This window comes from Talpa europaea (genome assembly GCF_964194135.1).
Source record: "Talpa europaea genome assembly, chromosome: 4".
NCBI classification, from domain to species: domain Eukaryota; kingdom Metazoa; phylum Chordata; class Mammalia; order Eulipotyphla; family Talpidae; genus Talpa; species Talpa europaea.
Window position 1 is genome coordinate 46,934,891 of NC_140070.1, and position 20,796 is coordinate 46,955,686.

The window sequence follows — 20,796 nt, forward strand, 5'->3', positions numbered from 1 at the left end:
GATGCATGAGTGGGTGGGTGGCTGAATGGATAGATGGATGGATAAATGGATAAGGTTATGAGGTCTCAGAGGCTGAGAGTTTTCCAGAAGAGGAAATAGTCTGATCTGAACCAAGAATGCCAGAAAGTACCTGGTATGTTCACAGGATCGCTGATTTGGCAGCTGTCAGAAAGAGGATGCACAGTCTGGTAAACCACTGTGTATTAGCCCTGCAAGGGCCCTCTTCCAGTCGAATTGTATTCTTCCAAAAAGGATATATTGAAATCAGAACCTCAGTGCCTGTGAGTGTGACCTGGTTTGGAAATAGGGTCTTTGCATATATAATCAAGTTATGATGAGATGATACTGAATGAGGGTGAACCTTAACACCAATCACTGATATCCTAGTAAGACGGGAAAAATGTAGACAGTTTCACACAGGAAGAAGATGGCTATGTGAGGACAGAGGTAGAGATAGAACTAATATATCTATAAGCCAAAGAACATCAAAAACTGTCAGAAAGCACTAGAAGGTAGAAGAGGAAAGGATTCTCCCCTACCAATTTCAGAGAGAGAATGACTCTGACACCCCTTGATTTCAGACTTCCACCTTTAGAACTATGAGACAATAAATTTATGTGTGGTAACCCACCTAACTGATGGTACTATGTTATGGCAGGCCTAGCAAGTACATACAAGCCCAAAGAGACCAACTCCACCCCCCTCACTGGACAGGTGTGCAGTTAGACTCCTGAGGTTGAAGGGTCCATCACAATGCCGAGGCCCTTGGGCACACATATGGAATTTGCCTAGGAGTCAGGGGACCTGCCCACATGAGACGTAGGAAAAAGCCAAAAAAATAAAATAAAATAAAGAAAACACCTATGCTCCTTGTTTGATGTATTCATGGGAGCCACAGTGCATCTCTGCAGGAGCATTGCCTTTCAAAGAGCTTTGTCCCCGCCCCCACCCCAAGAGGTTAAGTATCAGGGGATACTCAGCTTCAAATATTGACCAGCCTTGACATTCTGGGAGTCTTTGCAAATCTTCCTCTAGTTCAGCAGACCACTGTACACTGTTAGAGAAGTTGAGACAAGGGGTAGAGGTGATCACCCCCAGGCCCTAGCTAAATAGGGACTCCAAGACCTCATAGCAATTAGCCCTTAAGCCCTTCATGAGGTAGAGTCTCCTCACAAAAAGAAGCCATCTGGTCTTGTGAATCTCTACAATGCAAGGTGTTTATCCAAGAAAGCAAAACTAGACCCTTCAATATAGCCCCCCAGAGCACACAAAAGCAAGAGTGATTTTCTAAAGACCCCAGTAGCTCAAACCCAGCACTATCAAAACTGAGCATATTACACCTCCCCTGGGAAAACCAAATTCAAAAATTTGAATGCAGCCAAGAAACTCTCTTCCAGTACAGTTTACAGATGCAGAGGTAAAAGGAGTGAGTCAGAGTATAAGCCAGAGAGAATGAGAGAGCCCAGTGAGGAAGGGAAAGACCAGAGAATTGCTGATCAAAGGCCACGCTGCTAAAGCTTACTCTGCAGGTACTCTAGCTGCAGGGGGAATATTGGGGAAGGATTTTAGAGGTGAAGATTTTATTTTAATCCCTCCACAAAAGCATTCAAGTAAACCCTTTCCCAGTGAGAAAGCGAGCAAAGAAGAAACAGGAAAAGAAGATTCTCTGTGAAAAGATCCGTGTAGTCTTCTACTAATATTGCTCACTTAGAGAATACATGCCATCTGGGTGTTTGATAAAAAGGAAAAAGGCATAAAGAAAAGTTCAAAGTTATGGATTCAGCTTGTGAGTTGCAGTCTGCTTGCCTCTCCTCGTGGCTTGCTCTTTCCTTTGTTGGAGGTGGATTTATCTTTTTCTTGGTCAGCAATAAGTATCTTTTCAAAGTGACCTATCAGGTCTTCATTTATTCTCTTGTGGCTAAGGAGCTGAGCAGTGGGGAGAGGAGAGAGAAGGGGGCCTGGTGACAAGAGTTAGGCTGACCTTCTATTCATTAATTAACTGAGAATTTTCTATTGAAATGCAAAGTCACAGTCCACTTGCACCTGGGGATGACCAAGCAACTTCACATCTTGCTATTCAATGCCAGATGGGACTGGACAAGAGATCTGCTTTGCCCCAGCATTTTTCATACCAGCAGAGGTACATGTTTTGAGCACATAGCCCAGGTTTCTGAGCCATAGCTTAGGCAGGAATGAGCAATCATTTTTTTTTTTTTTTTAATTCCTCCTCTGGAAAGGCATTTGGCCCACTCCAGGAGTCATAGAAGATGACTGAAAATCCAGGGAGACTTCATCCCAAATAACCAAGCAGTATGAGTTCATGTGCTCTTAAACCAACATCACCCATAAAGATATAAAATAGCTTTATAGTTGGATATTCTATCCTGATAAATTAGAAAGGTGAAGACTTGGCCATGAAATGTTGGAGTAGGGGGTAGATGGGTAAGGGTGTGTGTGTGTGTGTGTGTGTGTGTGTGTGTTTAACCCTTACTATAGACTTAAGATAGCTTATACTCTTCCTACATTACATGCTATGGTTCGATTACCCTAAAATAATGATTAATATTCTATAGTAATTCCCAGTATTAGAGAGTTATTTTAGCAAGTAAATAAAGCACATCATTTAAGTCCCATTATTCAATTTTTTTGTTTATTTGTATTGGCTTCTGATACCCATTATCCTACCAGTAATCATTATCTTCAATAATCAACATACTAAATTTATTCTTTCCTTGCTTTATCTTTCAATATTCTCATCACATTTCAAATCATGTAGTACAACTCGGTCCAATAGCTCTAATGACAGACAATTCAAGGCATAAGACTTCACAGTAGGTAGTTCTGAAGGGTGGTCTCATCAGCAGTTACAAGAACAAGGCTGAATTTTGAGCCAAAAAAACATGATTTGAAGCCTGGCACTGCCAATTATTAACTTGGAGTAAGTAAGTTACTTTACCTCTCTGACATTCTATTCCATTATCTGTCAAATGAGAATAACATATTATACTTGGTTTGTATTGTGTGATTACTGCAAAGATCAAAGGAAAAATGTTGTATTGAAAGTACTTTAATAAACTTGGAAAGTCCTGTAAAATGTAGCCCAAAAAGTGACTCTAAAAGCTGATAAAATAGAATCATTGGTAAGTGATATTCTGCAACCAGTTCCAGTGTGTATGTGGGGGGGAGAGGGGGGGTTTCAATAGCAGTTCTCCAATACCAGCTGAATGCTCTACAATTCAATTCCGTTCTTACACTCTCTACCCAGAGATAGCTTCAGGTCCCGCAGGTGAAGGCCTCGGTCCCTGAGACTGTCTCTATTTCAGAAGCCAATAGGAAGTCCCAGTTGTTACCTGTGCGTCTGACTTACTGGATACAGAGTGGAGGTTCCCATCACCTTATTCATGGGTTCAGTTAATTTACTCGTGTGCTTACAAAACTCAGAGTAACTTTTTGCTTAATAGCTCACAGATTTATTAGAAAAGGATGTAACTCAGGAGCACCTGGATGGAACATGTGCACAGGGTAAGACAGCGGGGGGTGGACCTGCAGTTTACATGCCCCCTCCCAGCCCACCACTTTGCCCATTTTTCCAAGTGTTCACCAACATGGAAGCGCTCCACAGCCTGTCCTTCTGCGTCTTTATGGAGGTTTATTACATAGGCATAATTGATTAAATTATTGGCAATTGGGATTGATTCAATCCAGATGAGGAGGAGGAGTGAAACTGAAAGTTCCAACCCCTCTAATTACATGGTTAGTTCTGGAAATCTCCACACACACCATTCTCCCCCCCAGATCCCCAAGTCAAATCACCTCATTAACAGAGCAAAAGACACCTTTGTCCCTCTTATTACTTAGGAAATAACAAGGGTTTTAGGAGCTCAGTGCCAGAAATGGAATGAAAACCAAATATAATTTTCCAATTATAAATCACATTATCAGTAAATTACGCTGGCTCCTAGTACAACACTTTTACCTGAATAGGGGTGGGGGAGACTCTGTTTCCTTTTCCAATGATATATGACTTTCTAAATGTAATTAGCAATGAATGGAACTCTTTCCTTTCAGTTAATGATGCAAGTGTGGGGTCCTAATATAAAACCTAACTAACGTAATGATAAGAGCACAAATTTGGATGGCGGTGAGACTAAAATATAAACCCTGGCTCTGATATTAACACATTTTGTAAACTGGGTGGGGTATTTATTTTATGAGGGTCAGTTTTCTAATTTGAAAATGGGGATAAGAAATGACCTCTTAGTATGACTGTGAAATTGGATGATATTAAATGTGTAAGTGCCCAGCAGAGAAGTTGGCACCCAGTGGGTAAATGATAAATGTTCATTCGCTCTCACCTCCCACTATGTGCCTCATAAAAATGGGAATGAAGACACAGCCTGTGCTGTTACAGCCTGTTTCTTAGATGCAGAACCACTCAACACATGGTAGGTAAATGCAAGAATTGTATCAGGATAAAGTGGAAGTCCTATGGTTCTCATATGATCTCTTCCCAGGATATTTGTCTTCAAGCAATCAGGGGTAAGTTTTCCTATAATTAAAGAAAAAGCCTTAGCATAATGTAAAGACCTTAAGAAAAAAGTTGAACATAGAGAGAAAGGCATTTCTTTAGAGCCAATGATGACTGCTTTAGTGGTTTCCCAAGCCCTATATTTTCCACTCTGTTGTCTAGTGAAGCTGAGAGTAAAGAGGAGGAAATTATGAAACCGTTTTTATGTTAAATTCTAATTTTTTGATAAAGAAGTCTATGCTCTAGGAAAGATTTTTAATTTTGATGAAACTGATCTCTATAAGATGTGAATGCCCTCCAGGACCTATACCTCCGAGAAGGAAGCACAAAATCGAGGGTGTCGTCTGGAAAGGATTGATCAATTCGATATGCTGGTGCAAATGACGGTTGTAATTTACCTGTGCTGCAATTTTTATTAGGATTATTGTGTTTTTGTTAGATTTTGAATGGTCTTCTCCAAATGTAATTTTTTCCCATAGGCTCAGTTATATTATTGTGCAATTTTGCAGAATATGAGTTTTTTTCAAAATGTGCATATGACATTATAGCAGGAATACCTATATTAGAAAATTAGAGTCCATTCAATCACCTTCAAGAAATATATACTCCATTTCAGCACAAATAAATAGTTGAACCAGGGAAAACTTTTAGAGTTTTTAATAGGATCAAAATTGAAATTATGTTAGAGTGTATATGTGAGTCAAGAGAAAGGAAGAAATGTGGGTCTGCAGAATGCCTCCCTATCCAGGTGAGGGGCACTGCTTGCGGAGAGGAGAGACCTTGCCATTCTCCAGACAACTTACCTGCTTCAACCACAGTTGCTTCTCTGTATCTGTTTTCTGTACTGAACTTTTACCAAGATTTCCTTTCAAAAAAGGGTTTTGCCACTACAAATGCAGGATTTGAAACCACCTTATGTGATTATGGTAATAGGTCATTTTTATGTGGTTAATATTTTTGTCCCTGGTCATAGTGTTTCCAGGTCTAAAAGAGACTCTGTAGACCATCCCCAATGTTTCTCATTAAATTTCCAGGGTTGTTTTATACATCTTGGGAGCTTCAAAGCAAGGCTCTTGTCCATAGTGCATTGTGTTGACTGTGTAAAGTTGCAATGAAAATGACTTGGGGAGCTCCTCATTGTCTTCTGTTAGAACAGCTTCAAAAAGAAACACCATTCTTTGGTTGGAGAACTCCTTTAGATATATAATCCATTCCATCAGTGGAGAAGGGAATGTTTAAGAGCTCTTTTGTTTTAAGATCTCTTTTTATTTATTTATGCATACAAGAATTGGGGTGTAGGCCAGAGGTGAGGTGGGAGAGAGGGTTCACCAGAGACAGAGTGGGGAACAGAACAGGCAGATCTACTGAAATACACTGCTGAGGGGAGCAGCAGGCGAGACAGGAGAGGTCTGCTGCACCATGTGTGTCGCCTCCCTGGCTTGGGATTGAACACAGGCCGCAGTGGCTGGTGATAGCTTGAGCACTGAGACTTTAACCTCTGTGCCACCATGGAGGCCCCTGTTTAAGAACTTTTTATTTGAATGAAAGTTTTAAAAAAATTATGACATCTGCACTGATGACAAAGTTTTTATTTTGTCTAAACCAGCCTCTACTAGTAGTGAATGTCTTCCAGGACTCACAGTCTTGGATCAGGTCACATAGCTAGTTGTCAAGTTTCTTTGGTCTCCTTTAATCTAGAACATTTCTACTATCTTTCTTTGTCTTATATGACATCAGCTTTTTTTTTTTTTTTGAAGAATATGTTCACATTTTTCCATTTATAGAACACTTTCTTCAGGATTTTCCTGCTGTTTCCCATAATTAGATTCAGATTCTGCATTCGTGGCCATAATCCTACATAAGTGATGTTGTGTCCTTCTTGCCATATTAGATCTCTAGACAGATGATGTCCACCTGCTCCTCACTGGTGTTATCAATTTTCATCACCTGGTCAAAGTTTTGTCTAATTTTTCCAATGCATAGTTACATACATTATATATTATGATTTTTTTCTCTTGTAACCAATCCATGCAAATATTCTGATCTTCATCAAAATCCACCCTCACCCCAATCTTGGCATCTTTTAATGATTCTTATCTGAAACAATCTTTATTTTCATGGCTGCAAATGATGTTTTTCAACCTCCGCCACCACATCAACACTTGTGATAAAGAGATATTTTGGATAGTAGTTCCATAACCCAATTAAATGTTCCTTTGTCCTGCTTGGAAACTCAGCCTAATAACATTCTGAAGATCACATTCTCTTTGATTTTTGCTTAGGAAGATTTGGTATGACCTTTGGCCAAAAAACATTAAGATTCTCATCTGTTTCCAGGTTGCCAATCTTTATTCAAAGCTATGGCCTTTTAGACCTGGTCTTATTCTGTCCCTACACACTCTGCCTACATCTCTGATGTTAACAATCTATAATTTACTTGAGAGGAGGAGAGAGGAGACAAATTCCCTTCTGCCCCCAAAATATGCGTGTTCTTTCATCCTTGCTTCTCTGTGCTCATGCCTGATTTGCTCCAGAGTTGTCATGTTCTGCCCGCCCCTGTTCTAATCACACCCATCCTTTGCCACAGCCCTGGAGAGCCCAGACAGATCAAAGTCTTACATAGCTTGTGAGCTACTGAAATGTTTCCTGCAGGATCAACAAGGCCACATGGAAAGGCTTCTGCTTGTTGTGTGCAGAGGCCACAGAAGCTGGGAATTTCCCAGGACTTCTCTTGACTCGTGATTGAGGCTATCTTCTGAGACTTTTGGGTTCATAAGGGACACTGAATATGGGTCCTCAGACATTGGTAGAAAAGGATATAGTTTTGGGGGCTCATTGTCTGGCAGCTCCAGAAAAGTCTTCTGAAAAGAGGAAGTCTTTCAACTTCAACAATTGCTGCTATGGTATGCAGAGTTCCAGAAGATTCTGGAACAGAGACCCCACCATTCTAGGTAGATATTCAAGGCTATGGCAAGATTAGAATGTCTAGTGAGTGGAGCATGTGATAACATTCGTGATGAGCCACAGGGAAGGAATCACCTCCAGGATGGGAGGAACAGAAACTGAAGGGTCCTTCTCCCCACTGTGAAGACCTCCAGCTGCCTTGGGGACAGGGTATGATAAGTCCATTTCTGTGAGCCCAAACAGAGAGCAAAGACCAGGGATCTAGACCTAATAGGGTGAGGGAAAGTTATATCCAATAATATGGGAATTGGGAGATACTCCAGAAGTTAGATTTCTAATCTGTAGTGTAAATACCAAAGTAGATAGAAAATGGAGATCTACATCAATGGGGAAAGGACAGCTAAGACACAAGCAGGACTGGCTAAAGTCTGCTCAAACCACAGCTCCCAGCACACCCTCAAGCGGGGTTCTGTGGAATAGGCCTCAGCAGGCTGACAGAATCTGATCCCCGAAAAGTGATAGGTAGGGAACAGCCACAGGTGGCTTGACCCTCAATGCGGCCTCCTCTCTGCTCAGCACAGCTGTTATACCTGTGCCTGCTTTCCTGCCAGTGCGCCCTCCAGACCACATAGCTGTTATTCAAGGCCTAAGCCACCTTCCCCATGTCCCTACCTAGCCCTGCATTCTTCTCTCCCAGCAGCTGGCCTGGCTGCCTCTTTCATCCCAGGACTCCTGAGCTTTCACATGCTGCTCAGTAAACTGTTTGTGGGATGAATTAAGAAATTAATTAACAAGTGACAAGCATGTCCCCGCAGATCCGAGATGCCAAATAGGAGAATGGTTGGTGTCGGTTGGAGCAGGAGCCTGTGCATCAGGAAGCAATATGGCTGTCTCAAAAGCAGCTGGCTTCTCCACACTGAGAGCAAGAGACCCCTCAATTTCTGCTCCTCCAGTCCCTACCTTGACCATTTTTCTGGGGCTCTTAGTGCCTGTTATCACCAGTCCACTCACCAGAGTTTTTGCCTTCATCACCCTCTCCTCCCTCCCCCCATACCTGGGGAGGACAGATCCAGAGCAGGCAGAGAAGAGGGTTCACTGGCACAAATTGGAAAGCTAATTCATCTGAAGTCAAACACCCAAAGAAGTTTTTAGAATACTGTATTTTTAAAATGTTTTTATGATTTGATAACAGCAGTGCTTTAAAACATCTTAAGGGCCTCTCTGGTGGTGCAAGGGGTTAAGCACTGCTCTATAAAGCAATTGCAGACTCTGCAGCATGAGTTCAATCCCTGGCTGGGGAGCAACCCACGTGGCGCCTCAGACCTCTCCTGCCTCGCCCGCTGCCCCCCTCAGCAGTGTATTTCAGTCAATCTGCCTGTTCTGTTCCCCACTCTGTTTCTGGTGAATCCTTTCACCCCCTGTATCTCTGGCCTGTACCTCACCTCTTGTATGCACAAATAAATAAATCTTTAAAAAAATAAAATAAAACATCTTAAAAAGTGTTTACAATAAAAAGTTAAAAAGCCTTCCGCTTCCCAATTTCCAGAAGCCACCATGCTTAATAATTCCATGTGTTTCCTTTCCAAATTGTTTGTGTGTGTGTGTATTTATTTTCATATATACTTTTATGGTCTTAAAACTGTTCTCACACCAGTTGACTTGCTTTACTTAATGATGGATCTTGAAAATGACCCTTTCCCCACTTAGCCCCTTACTTTGTGTCTTTGGAGACATTTTGCTGCTGACCTTGTCAGTTTCTTAGGATTCTTCCCTGGCATACTTGTGTGACTGGGCTGGAGAAACTGTTTCACATGCTCTCTTTCAATGGGCATCTGGATGGCTTCTGACACGGTGTTATTTCAAACAGTGTTCAATGAATATTCTTACATCAATGTATCTGCACCATTATGTAGATATTTCTATAAAATAAATTTCAAGAACAGAAATTGCTGGCTCACAGACTTTGTACATTTAAAAAGTATTTTCAAATTTCAAATAATTTCAAGCTTAAAGTTGCAAGAATAGGCGGCCTCCTTGGGTCCCTGAGTGACTTAGTGAGTCTCCGCCTGGGAGTGCTACCTATTAAACTTTCCTTTCCTTTCAAAAAAAAAATAAAAAATAAAAAATAAAGTTACAAGAATAATGCAAATAACACATATAATCTTTACCCAGATTCTTTACCTATCTATTTTTTTTCTTATTTACCTGCCCCTACCTCGCTGATTCCCCCGCCAACTTCTTGTAAGCTATGTTGCATACAGCATGATTTTTATCCCCATATATTTTAGTGTGTATTTCCATATTTCTTAAGAAGAAATACATAACTGTAGAACAGTTATCAACTGCAGTAGGTTAACGTGGATAAAATAATCTACTGTCTGCATTCTAATTTTGGTATTTGACCCAAATATGTTCTTTTTTAGAAGTTTTTCCTTCTAGTGCAAAGTCAGATACTGCATTTTGTTGTCTCAATTTAGTCTCTTTTAATCTGGAACATTTTCACAGACTTTTTTGTTATTTATGACATTGACATTTTTAAAGAATATCATCCCTATTTTTGAATTAAAGCCTTCTCCCCTTTGGGGTTTGTCTGATCTCTCATGATTAGGCTGGCTTATGCCTTATGATTTGCATAGTGGACAGTGTGTCCTTCCTTGTCAGGATATGGCATCTGGAGGCACATGATGCCCTTCTGCCCCTCATGGTGGTGCTAGGAATTGCATCTTTTTAATCTGGGTAGAAAAAATTCATTTCCCTGAACCTTTTATCAATGTACACTCCTGCTTCAGCTTGTGACATTTTGCCCACGTCCCATCCCCCCCTCACACTGGCCACACCAGCCTTCTTAACTTATTCCCAGACATACCCTATGCTTGTTAATGTTTTGTTTCACAAGCGATATCAAAATCATCTTTCCCATTCCACTTTGAGATGCATTTTCATATTCTTACGTCTCAGTAACTGTTCCCCAGACATCAAAAATGTGGTAGACCCACATGATCCTCTCTGTCCTGCAGCTCCTGGGGAGCTGTAAAGTCTGGGGGTGTTGACAACATAGGTGGGTGGTGCCCATGGCTCAGTCTGGGCTCCCTGCTCGAGAGCTAAACAGAATGCAGCCTTTTTTTCCCCTTTATTGGGAGAGAAAAGATGCCTCTAGCCTCTGTCTACAAGGACTTACTACACCATCTACCTTTCCTTCTCTTTCCTGTAAGCCACTCTGAGGAAAGGCAGCATGGGATTTGGAATGGGAGGACCCCAATTCTGGGGCCCCCTCCATCTTTTATCAGGAGTAGATCAGTGGCTGCCCTCCTGTCTTCCCCACAACCAGTCTGTAAAATGAGCTCAGATACCTGGATCGTGGAAGTGAAGGAGATGTACACAGGAAGGAGCCAGCCTCCCCTGATGGTTTGGGGCTGGTTCTGCCCCTCCCTGGCCATCCATCACAGCCACCCGAGGAGGTCAGGTGGCCCAGGGACAGAGCTCACCCCGGAGGCAGGCGGAGCAGCCTCACTCACACCTCACACTCCGCCAGCATTAGCTAACAGCTCCTCATACACCCCTCTGAGATAATTAAGCATTATTATCCCTATTGGCAGGTGGAGACAGTAAGACAGAGTGGTTAAGTGACTTGGTTATAACTGCCGGATTGTTTGAGGGAGAAGCCGTGCCAAGAAGGGAGTACAGTTCAGAAGGCCAGAAGAGCTTAAGCTATTTAATGTGACTGATTATTTTAAAATCACTGTGGGAGGGTGGGGGAGGGGAAAGAGATTGGAGGAGTGACTAGTGGACACTGGTAAGGCATCACAAATTACACTGTGAATACGGAATACACCTAGAATGCTTATTAAAATGGGTTACTGCCATTTGTCAGAACTTATATTATGTCAAGAGGGTGGGGGAAAATTTGAAGGTCATAGTCAACTCAGTGAGAACAATGGAATACACCCCGCAGGCTAGCAGCTAGACAGAGGTCTCCAAGATGACGTCAGAGCTGGCCTCCATCTGTAGGCAGAGAATCCAGCTAAGTCTTCAGCCCCCTCCCCTCTCCTTTCTGTCTTATTTTCCATGCACAGGGGTAGGAATAGAATGGGAGGAGAGTCTGGGACCCCGAGTCTCACGATAGTGACACATGGGGCAAAGATGGAAGGGCCTTGATGCCCTGTTCACAGCAAAAGGAGCCACAGAGACATGGATTAGTGGGACACCCCAGGTGACACCAGGTATCACTGGCTGAAAGAAGAGAAAAACACAATGGTCCCACATCCTTCCTGCCAACTTCATTATTCAAAGAGCCTGGACACTCACCCTCCCAGGCCATCTCCCTTGTAGGAGGTGGGGACAGATTTTTATTTCCGCAATGAGGCAGTCATATCCTTGTACACTACACATCTTGATGGGTACTGACTTCCTCTGTAGGTTGCCTCTGCAGTCCACCCTCTGGGAAAGAGCACAGAGCATTTAAAACCCATTGGGACTGTTAATCCAACCACTCTCCCCACGAGCTGACTTTGTAGGAAAACAGATAGGAAGGCCCAGGCCTCTGAGATTGTACCAAAAGGGACACGCCTGTACCATCACTGAACTAAATACCACTGGGGGATCCCTACACAGCGTCCTCCTTAGGACAGAAGTGGTTTGTCCCTTTCTGATTAATGCATAACCAAGGGGGTACCAAGGGGCCCCCAAACTGTTAAGTAGTGCATGCCCTAAAGGGATCTGGCCATGTATGCTCACAAAGACAAGGGAAGCAGACTCTTAGTGTGAAGGATCTTTAATAGAATTAGTGTGCAGAGAGAACAAGAGAAAGATAGAGAGCACAGAATGGATATTTCTAATAATAGTTCCCCAATGAAACCCCCAAATGCCCCATCCCCTTGTGAGCAAACAACCAAACAGGTTGGCCTAAGAGGGGCTTCGAGGTCCCAAAACCTGCCACAAATCTAAGGCACCTAACAGTGGGGAACAGCAAGAAAGGTATAAGGCATATCCCAGAAAGCAGGACAAGAGGAGATAGCACATCAGGATAATGACTGCCATTGTCAACCTCCTCACGTGTCTCTTATTCACATGTCTCTGCCAAGTCTCCTTCCCAGTAGCACCAGGGTGCAAGACAACGCTCGAGAAGCAAGAAGCCCCCAGAGCCCACTTGCCTTCCATATTCTGGAGCTTCATCTGGCAGCTCAGCTCCACCAGTTCCTGGGAGGGGACTGAACAGGGGACTGTTCAGGAAGTCCAGCTCATGACACACTGTCACCTGTAATCCCAGACGGCTGCATGTACGAGGGGGAAGGGAAAATTGTACCTCCCCTCTCGTTCCCTCTACTGACTGTGACCTGGTCCAGAGATGGCACCTACTACCTGCTTGTTAAAGAGATGAAAGCAGTCAGTGAATCATCCGGCCTTGTCACCCAATCTTTTCTTTTTAATTATAAACTCAAGAAATACTGTGTGATTAAAGAAAATAATGATGATGATGCCTACATCTCAGCCGTGAGGGGCTGTTGTGGGTTTGGGTAGTAAAAGACAGCTGTTTGCCCTGACAGTGTAGTGCAGAGAAATAATGTCTGTTTGGTTGAAGAACAAATTTTTTTTTCCAGCTGGGAAACATCACCAAGTGGCCTTTCACACGCGAAATACACGCTATCATCGGCATATTTTTAGTTAATTTATGTCCAAATAGGCCTTTCTCTGGCTGCTGGGAAATGATGTCTGGGCTGCAATTACCTTTCACGGCATCTCACAGAGGATTTCGGTTCTCACATAGCTCAGGAGAGCGGTAGCAGGACCCCACCTATTGTAAATCTCTCTATTTGTAGTTATTCAAATTACGCATTTTATTACTAGTACCAAATACATCATGTCATTCATTTTAGAGGAGCAACTAATGCTTCAAGAAAAGCTTTGAAAAACATTCTATTTAGAAACAATTTTTGTCTACAGCCAACGCAGCGTGTCTTTTTTGGGTTGTCTTTTCTCCAGCCCTTTTCTCTGTTCTGTGTGCCATTTACATGACAAATAAGACCATCCTTTCCAAAAGCTCACCTGTTCCTGCAGCCTGCTTCCCACCTAAAGTTCTAATTCTCTGTATGTTGCATCATAATCCTGAGCATGGCAATAAATTACAGTGTCACCATCAAGATTGTGGCTTCTGGAAAGAAATAAGCAGCAGGGCCAGATGAACTCTCTCAGAAGATGGAGAGACTGTTTTCATGCAAATTCCTGGCATCCTGGGGAACCAGGAGCAGCCTCTTTATTATACAGACTGAGTTGCAATTCAGCAGCCAGAAGCCACTTCCACTGGCTGTTAGAAGCTGGTAACACTCAGAGACAGATAACCTTTTAGGCAAACATTTCTTTTCCTTTCTTGCTGATACAGGTCTTAAGTGGAATTTGCTGATGAGGTTAGGGGAAATGGGTCCATGTGCCTGGAACGTTTTAAAACAGAGATGTTCAGTTTAAAATGCCTTCCTAATTGAACAGGTACAGTCAGCCACGTTGCACCTCTGGATCCAGGACAGCGGGCAGTGACTAAGAAATGAGATGCATCCTGCAGGCAGTGTTTAACTGTCTATAGAGGGCTTCACAGAGCTTTCTGGTCATATGCCTCACTGAGGCTGCTCAACCACACAGCACTGCTCCCAGGGGTATATCCAACCAGCCCCCTTCCCCCCACTGCTGTACAATGTGACTTTCACCTTGATTCAACCTCCATTTCCCTTGTGCCACAGCTGAACTTGACAGAAACTTTCCTAAAACCAGCTTACTGTCTTTTCCCAGCCCCATCTTTTTAAGATCTTTTGAATTTAGTGCTGTGTCGGTAAATGCTCGTCATCTATACATGACACACCATGGCCTACACTGCTCACCTGGCATGGTGCTCTTCCTTGCTGAACCCCGATAAAGCCTCAGAATACTTCTCAACCCAGACACTCACAATGACCAGAGTTGGTATTCAAAATGAGAGCTCATGCAGACCAGGACTGATGCTGGATTGATCTAGACCAGTGAAAGTATAGGAACCACTTTGGGAATTTGTTAGAAATATATTCTCTGGCCTCCCTGGTGGCTCAGCCGGTTGAGCGCAGCGCTATGAAGCTTGCCGCAGCCTCTGCAGGATGGGTTCGATCCCTGGCCAGCCAGGGAGCTACCCACATGGTGCAGCAGATCTCTCTTGTCTCACCCGCTGCTCCCCTCAGCATGTATTTCAGTCAGTCTGCCTGTTCTGCTCCCCACTCTGTCTCTGGTGAATCCTCTCACCCTCCCGCGCCTCTGGCCTATTCCCCAATTCTTGTATAAATAAATAAGGCTTTAAAAAAATATATATTCTCAACTCCTATTCCAGAACTAATAAATTCAGAAGTTTGAGTTAAGCCTCCCAAGAGATTCTGAGTCACCCTCAAATTTGAGAACCATTGCTCCAGGCCAGTGGTTGTAAAAAATCTGCACATTAGAATCACCTGAGGTATATAAAATCTTACTAATGCTTGGGCACCCAGAGATTCTGAACGCATCCAATACCCATTGGTAGTTTTAAAAAAACCAAATTCTTCTATGTATTTCCAATGGGCAGCCAAGTTTGAGAGCCACGTGGCCCAGCTTTCTGTGTATGTAAAGAAGGGTATTTACATTGCTTACAGCTAGCATTATGCAATTCAGATGCAGCTAGGGGGATGGGGGGGATCACCAGGTTGGAAAGAGCACAATAGACTATGGTGAAAGACTGTCTGTGCTTTGGTGGTGGGAGAACTAAGGTGACTATCCCCGAGGGACAATATCCTATACTGTCAAAACACTAACAAGGATGTAAAACAATAGTACTTCAATTGAAAAAAAGATGCAGCTAACTAGGCCTGGAGTGACCACCTGGGTCTGAGGACACTCCTGGGGGAGTAGGGATGGGATTCACCCTCAGGCATGTCAGCTGGTGGCACTAACTGGGTTCCAGCATCATCATTGGGGCTGTGTTCTATCTTCTAGGTCATTAGCCCAAGTGCCATGATGCTGCCCTGAAGTCCGCCCCACAGCACTCATGTTGCTAGATGAGGGGCAGGTTTTCAAGGTGCAGATGGCCTGGGTCAGATCAATGAGGTTGAGTAAATGTTGAAGTGCGCCCTGTGGCTTTCCTGCTGGGCTTCCATCTAAATATTAGTGGTATCCCACTGGCCCCTAATAGAAGCCCATTGTGATCTGCCACCTGGAAACTTAACGTATTTTTAAACTGGTGCCTGATAAAATTGTACATAGTGAATATATTCGTTTCCTAGGGCTCCTGTAACAAAGTACCACAAACTGGGTGACTGTAAACAACAGAAATGTATTCTCTCATAGTCCTGGAGGCTAAAGTCCAAATTCAAGGTGTTGACCCAGTCATGTCCCTCCCTAAGTCTCCAGAGAAGAATCTCTTCCATGCCTCTCTCCTAGTGCTGGTGGCCACTGTCTGTCCTTAGCATTCCTTGACTTGTAGATATGACACCGATATCTGCCTCTGTCTTCATTTGATGTTTTCTGCACATGGCCTTCTGATAGGGACACCAGTCATTGGATTTAGGGTTTACCCTCATCCAGTGTGACATTATTTTATTTGGTTACATTTACAAACACCAAATTTCAACAAAGATTACATTTGCTGTTAAAGAAGGTTAGAACTTGAATAGGGTGTCTCTTTTTCAGGGACACAATTTAACACACAACCATCAATTCTTGTGTAATGGTACAGTGGTCTACTGAGTGGTTCACATTTATATCATGTTGGGTATTCAAAAATACCTCAATGTTTTACATATTTTAAATCTCTTATAGACTGAAATTGGGAAATTCACAGGCAATGTCTAGTGCTCTCAGTCATAAGCCTGTCACTTCCAAATTTCCAGGGATAATTCACACAGCAAGATTCCAATATTTGATGAAGCCCTTGATCACCATGCTCAATATCCATATGTGTCTGGATTTCTGCTATATCCCCACTGAGACTTCACCTCCTATACAACATGGTAGAGAAAATATCTGTAGCAGTGCCCAGGCACACACAGGTGTTACCCTTCTGGATCTTCTATGATACATAACAAGGGGAATCAGCCCTATGCTCAGACTTTGACCTTGAAATCTCCATGTTTGGGTAGGTGAAACCCAAGCTATGAGCTATGCCTTTCTGAACTCACCTTGACAAAAGCTTGAGCTTGCTGGGTGGCATTGGGGGTGTCCAGTGATCCTGGCGAGTGAGCTGTGTCTAGGATTGCCACATCCCCACCAGGGAGCTGACAAGGTGGGGTGCTACATGGGTGGTCCTTGTGGTAGGCTGGATGTGGCAGAGTTTAGAGCCCCTTGACTCTGAGACTTTCTACTTTTTGGCATCACACCTGTTGGCATCATACCTGCTGGCAGATGTGGGTGTGACTTATCAGCAGGTGACCCTGAGGTGACTGGGTTAGAACTAATCTGTAATCTGCTGCTGGATAGCTTCTTTTAGTTCACCAAATCTCAAAACTCTCTCTCTCTTGCTCTCGCTCTCTCACACACACACCCATACTCACACACACACACACACACCCAATCTATATAGCTTTTCAAATACCTGATAAGCTACGATTATTATGAAGCAGCAGATTTTTCAAATCCTTTTGAAGGATTTCTCAGCAATACAACAGTTCAAAGTCCAGCTGTAGTGAGAGGTCAGCGTGTAAAATGGAGAGGGAGCACCACACCCTTACACTGGAGAGGTGCCTCTCTCTCCTCCTCCCTTTATCTTCCCCAGGTCCCAGAAGTAACCCCCTGAAGCACCTCTGAGGAAACCAGGTCCCTGCAGAATTCAGACTTGTGCCCTTAGCCTCCCTGGGTGAAAGCGAGTCATCGGTGTCATGCAGAGGCCAGACAAAGACAATGCTCTTTCTCTCCAAGTCCAGTGTCAGCCCCTCTTTGCCTGAGTGGATACAGGTTTCTTCTAAGGAGGCTTGTTTGTTCTCCACTCACCCCACCCAAGAATTCTGCCCTCATGATCCTTTCCTTCTGATGGAGGCCCTCTCCTCATGCCTCACGAGGCATCTTGCAGCCTCGTGAACATGTTGGTCTTGAGCCTTCCGGGCCGGACTTCTCTTCCTCGCAGAGCCCTGCTTGCCACACCACCACCCCCTTCCTTCCTTCCAGTCTCCCCACAGGGCTGGTCACCATCCTGTGATAGAGAGTTTTCCTTTTACATAGTTGAAGACAAGTTAAACAATCATCGCCATAGTTACCTCAGCATCAGAAGGCTACTTTGAGGACGTGATATTTGAAAAATCGGAAGGAGGGTTTAAAATTCCCAGGAAGAAAGAACCCATCCCTGGAATCCCCTCCTTTCTGGCCTTCCTTTGTTCTGCCTCAGAGGTCAGCGTCCCCTGCTCTCTTGGCTGCGTGGGAGAGCTGGTTGTGACAAGCTGTCATCTGCCTGTCCAGGGTCGCTCTTCCCAACGCCTCTGCCACCTGCTGGGATGGGAGGTGGTGATGACAGACCAAACTCCGTGTTCAGTGAGGCCCAACAGCGCGAGGTGGCAGGAGGGCTGAGGCGCCTGGCCAGCGGGCCTGGCACCGTCACTTCACATGCAAGAGGGAACAGCTCAACAGCTGTCACTGGTAGCCCCTGGGGTCTGCTCCAGACTTGGCAGAGAGGACACCTTCAGATTCCCAAACCTCCTCTTTGAAATTCAGAAGAACCACTCTTTCATCTCCCCTTCCCCTCTCTCTGCACAAACATACATGACAGATAAGCCCCAAGTCTCTTTAACTCAGTTCTGCAGGACCAGGTTTCTCTCGTACTCTCATGTTCTCACACACAGGTCCTGCATTCACACAGTCTCATTCCCTCTCTTTCTGTCTCTGTCTCTTACACAAACACACACACACACACACACACATATTAAATTCCTGTTGTCTCCTGCCTACCTCACTTAATCCAGGTATTTTGAGAGAACAGAAATCCCTCCTGTTGAGGTTTTTGGATTGTGGGTTTGGAGTGCAGGGTCTTTGGGTTCAGTCTGGGAAAGGTGTCACCAGAGCTCCCCTTTCAGCAGCACGCGGCAGGTTTCCCAGGTGAGTTTCTCCATGAGACACAGACCTTAGTTATATTTAAAGGGCAGGTTTAGGGAAAGGGACAGAAGAATAAAGGACAGTTGTATAGACACAAGAGGGCAGGAAGAGCTGCCCCCAAATGGACAGGTTTGCTAAGGGGGGCCTGCATGGTTGCAGGCGGGCGGCCTTGAGGCGAGCTGCCTCTGCTGAGGGAGGTCAGTGAAGAGAAGCCCCAGCATGGTACAGGTCACAGGAGGCCAGAAAGCCACTGCCCTGCAGAGGGAGAGAGTTGTTGAAAAGAGGCACCTGCATAGTCACAGGTGGGCAGTGGGAGTGCTGCCAAGAGCCTGTGCAGAGACTGCACTGATATAGTCTTCTTCTGTTTGGGAGGGGCCACTCCTTGTGAGCCATCAGTTGGTTGCTAACTTTAGATAACTATGTAGAATTTGAAAGGGCCTGGAGATTCTACAATGGGCTCAATCTCCATATCTTTCCCTTTGGATGTGCCCTCACCCTCAGATTCCTGCTTAGATGTTATGCTTTGTAATCTGGGTGTCTCCGAGCCTAAGGATATCTGGTTTCTGGTCTAGTGGCCCACCTCCTTTTCAGTTTTTTTTTTTTTTTTTTTCATTCTTGTCCTTCATCACCTCCCTTCTGGGGAAGACCCAGGCCCTCGCCAGGTGTGGCAATACCCCTCCCCTTAAAGAGGAAATGCAACATGGGGTCTCTGACCTTTGGGGCTCTAGAGTCCAGGTGTTTGAAGTTTCTTAGTTCACTGGGTGAATTTCCTGCTTCTCTCCCCAATCCTGGGTACCATGTGGATAAATTAGCAAATGCATTCCTGTTCTGGAGAATGGGAGGCTCCTGTTGCAGCCTCAACCCAGGTCTGCCCTCTAGGCATTTGTCACCTTTGCTAGCATTTGAGCTGAGCACATCTCCCACCACAAAAGCCTGCCTTAGTCCTGGGGGAAATCAGGACTGTCTTCTTTGCAGAAGGCTGGATACTTGCCTGGGGAGGTCAGGGCCAGATTGCCTTTATTCCCAGCCCCTGGGTCAGAAACCAGATAAAAATACACTTTGTGGCTTGCTCCCTTTTCTCTCCCTCTTGCTCAGATTAACCACACCTACATTTTTAAGGTATTTTTGCTAAAGTCCAACATGTATCTCTGGTGACTTAGCAGTTGAGAGAGCGGCAGGGTTTGTGTATTCCGAAGGCAGAGTCTAGGCCTCATAAAGGGGCTGTGGGAGTGAAATCCTGGTGTTTGGCATGAAAGATTGAATGTGAGGAGGATATTTGTACTAAAGATTGATGAGCTTTGAAGAGTGCCTTTAGTGAGTGCCCCCAATTTTGTCCTGTAAGTGGCATCAAGGCCTCCAAACATGCTCTGCTCTCTGCTCACCTCCCTTCCCTTGCCTTTGATTCTGGGCTTCAGCCATCCTGGACTCAGTGCAGTTACCATCCTCTCTCTTACCCTCAGCATTTGCACAAGTGCCTCTTTGCAGCAATGAGCCTCCTCCCATTGCTTTACTTGATTCAATTCTACTGGTCCACTAGGACCTGGTATAGTGAAATGATAGTTAACTTGTGTATAGTACTTACCCTTCATTTCCCTCCCTGTCACAAACACTATGTGGATAGTAACCCACTTAATACAACAACCTAACTACTCATTGCACAGAGAGGGTAGGTAATTTACCCCATGTTACACAGGACTGGTACTCAAACCTGACCAAGTCCTCCAGATGCTCTTAACCCTGTGGGAACCTGCCCCTCTGGTTGTTCCTAGCCACTTTTCCAGACCCCTGCTGGTGACAGGGAGTCTCATCTGGTTCTCAGGACACCCTGTATTCCCCCTCATCACTTTTCATCTTGTCAATAATACAGTTTAAGTTTCTTTTTATTATCTGCCTCCCCACTGGCCTATGCAGTTTGAGGGCTGGGGCCTCAGCTCGGGGACACCAACGCCTTAGAAAGCGTCAGGCACTGAACAGTGCTCTTTCATTTTTTGTTGATGGGCAAATGAATGAATGGATGGGCATCAATTCCCGGGTTAAAAAAATCAGAACTGGCAGACAAACTGAGGACCAAAGAGAGAACCAAGTTGGAAACTCCCAGTGTGGGGTTAGAGGGCAAGAAAAAAGAGAAACTGGGCCTCCCCGGTGGCGCAGCGGTTGAGCACTGGGTTACGAAGCTGCCCACAGCTTCTGCAGCGCCGGTTCGATCCCCAGATCCCCAGCTGCTCCCCGGCCACCGGAGGAGGGTCCCACATGGCGCACAGAACCCTCCTGCCGCCCACTGCTCCCCTCAGCAGTATACTTTGGTC

At 44.5% G+C, this 20,796-nt stretch overlaps 1 protein-coding gene across 2 annotated transcripts in view; it reads left to right on the forward strand.

Annotated features, from left to right (window-relative positions):
- The window catches only part of EPHB1 (EPH receptor B1), a gene marked incomplete at both ends in the record, with an annotated part of 419,149 nt that overhangs the window by 384,938 nt on the left and 13,415 nt on the right, over positions 1-20,796 (forward strand). The gene's annotated exons all lie outside the window — the stretch shown is intronic.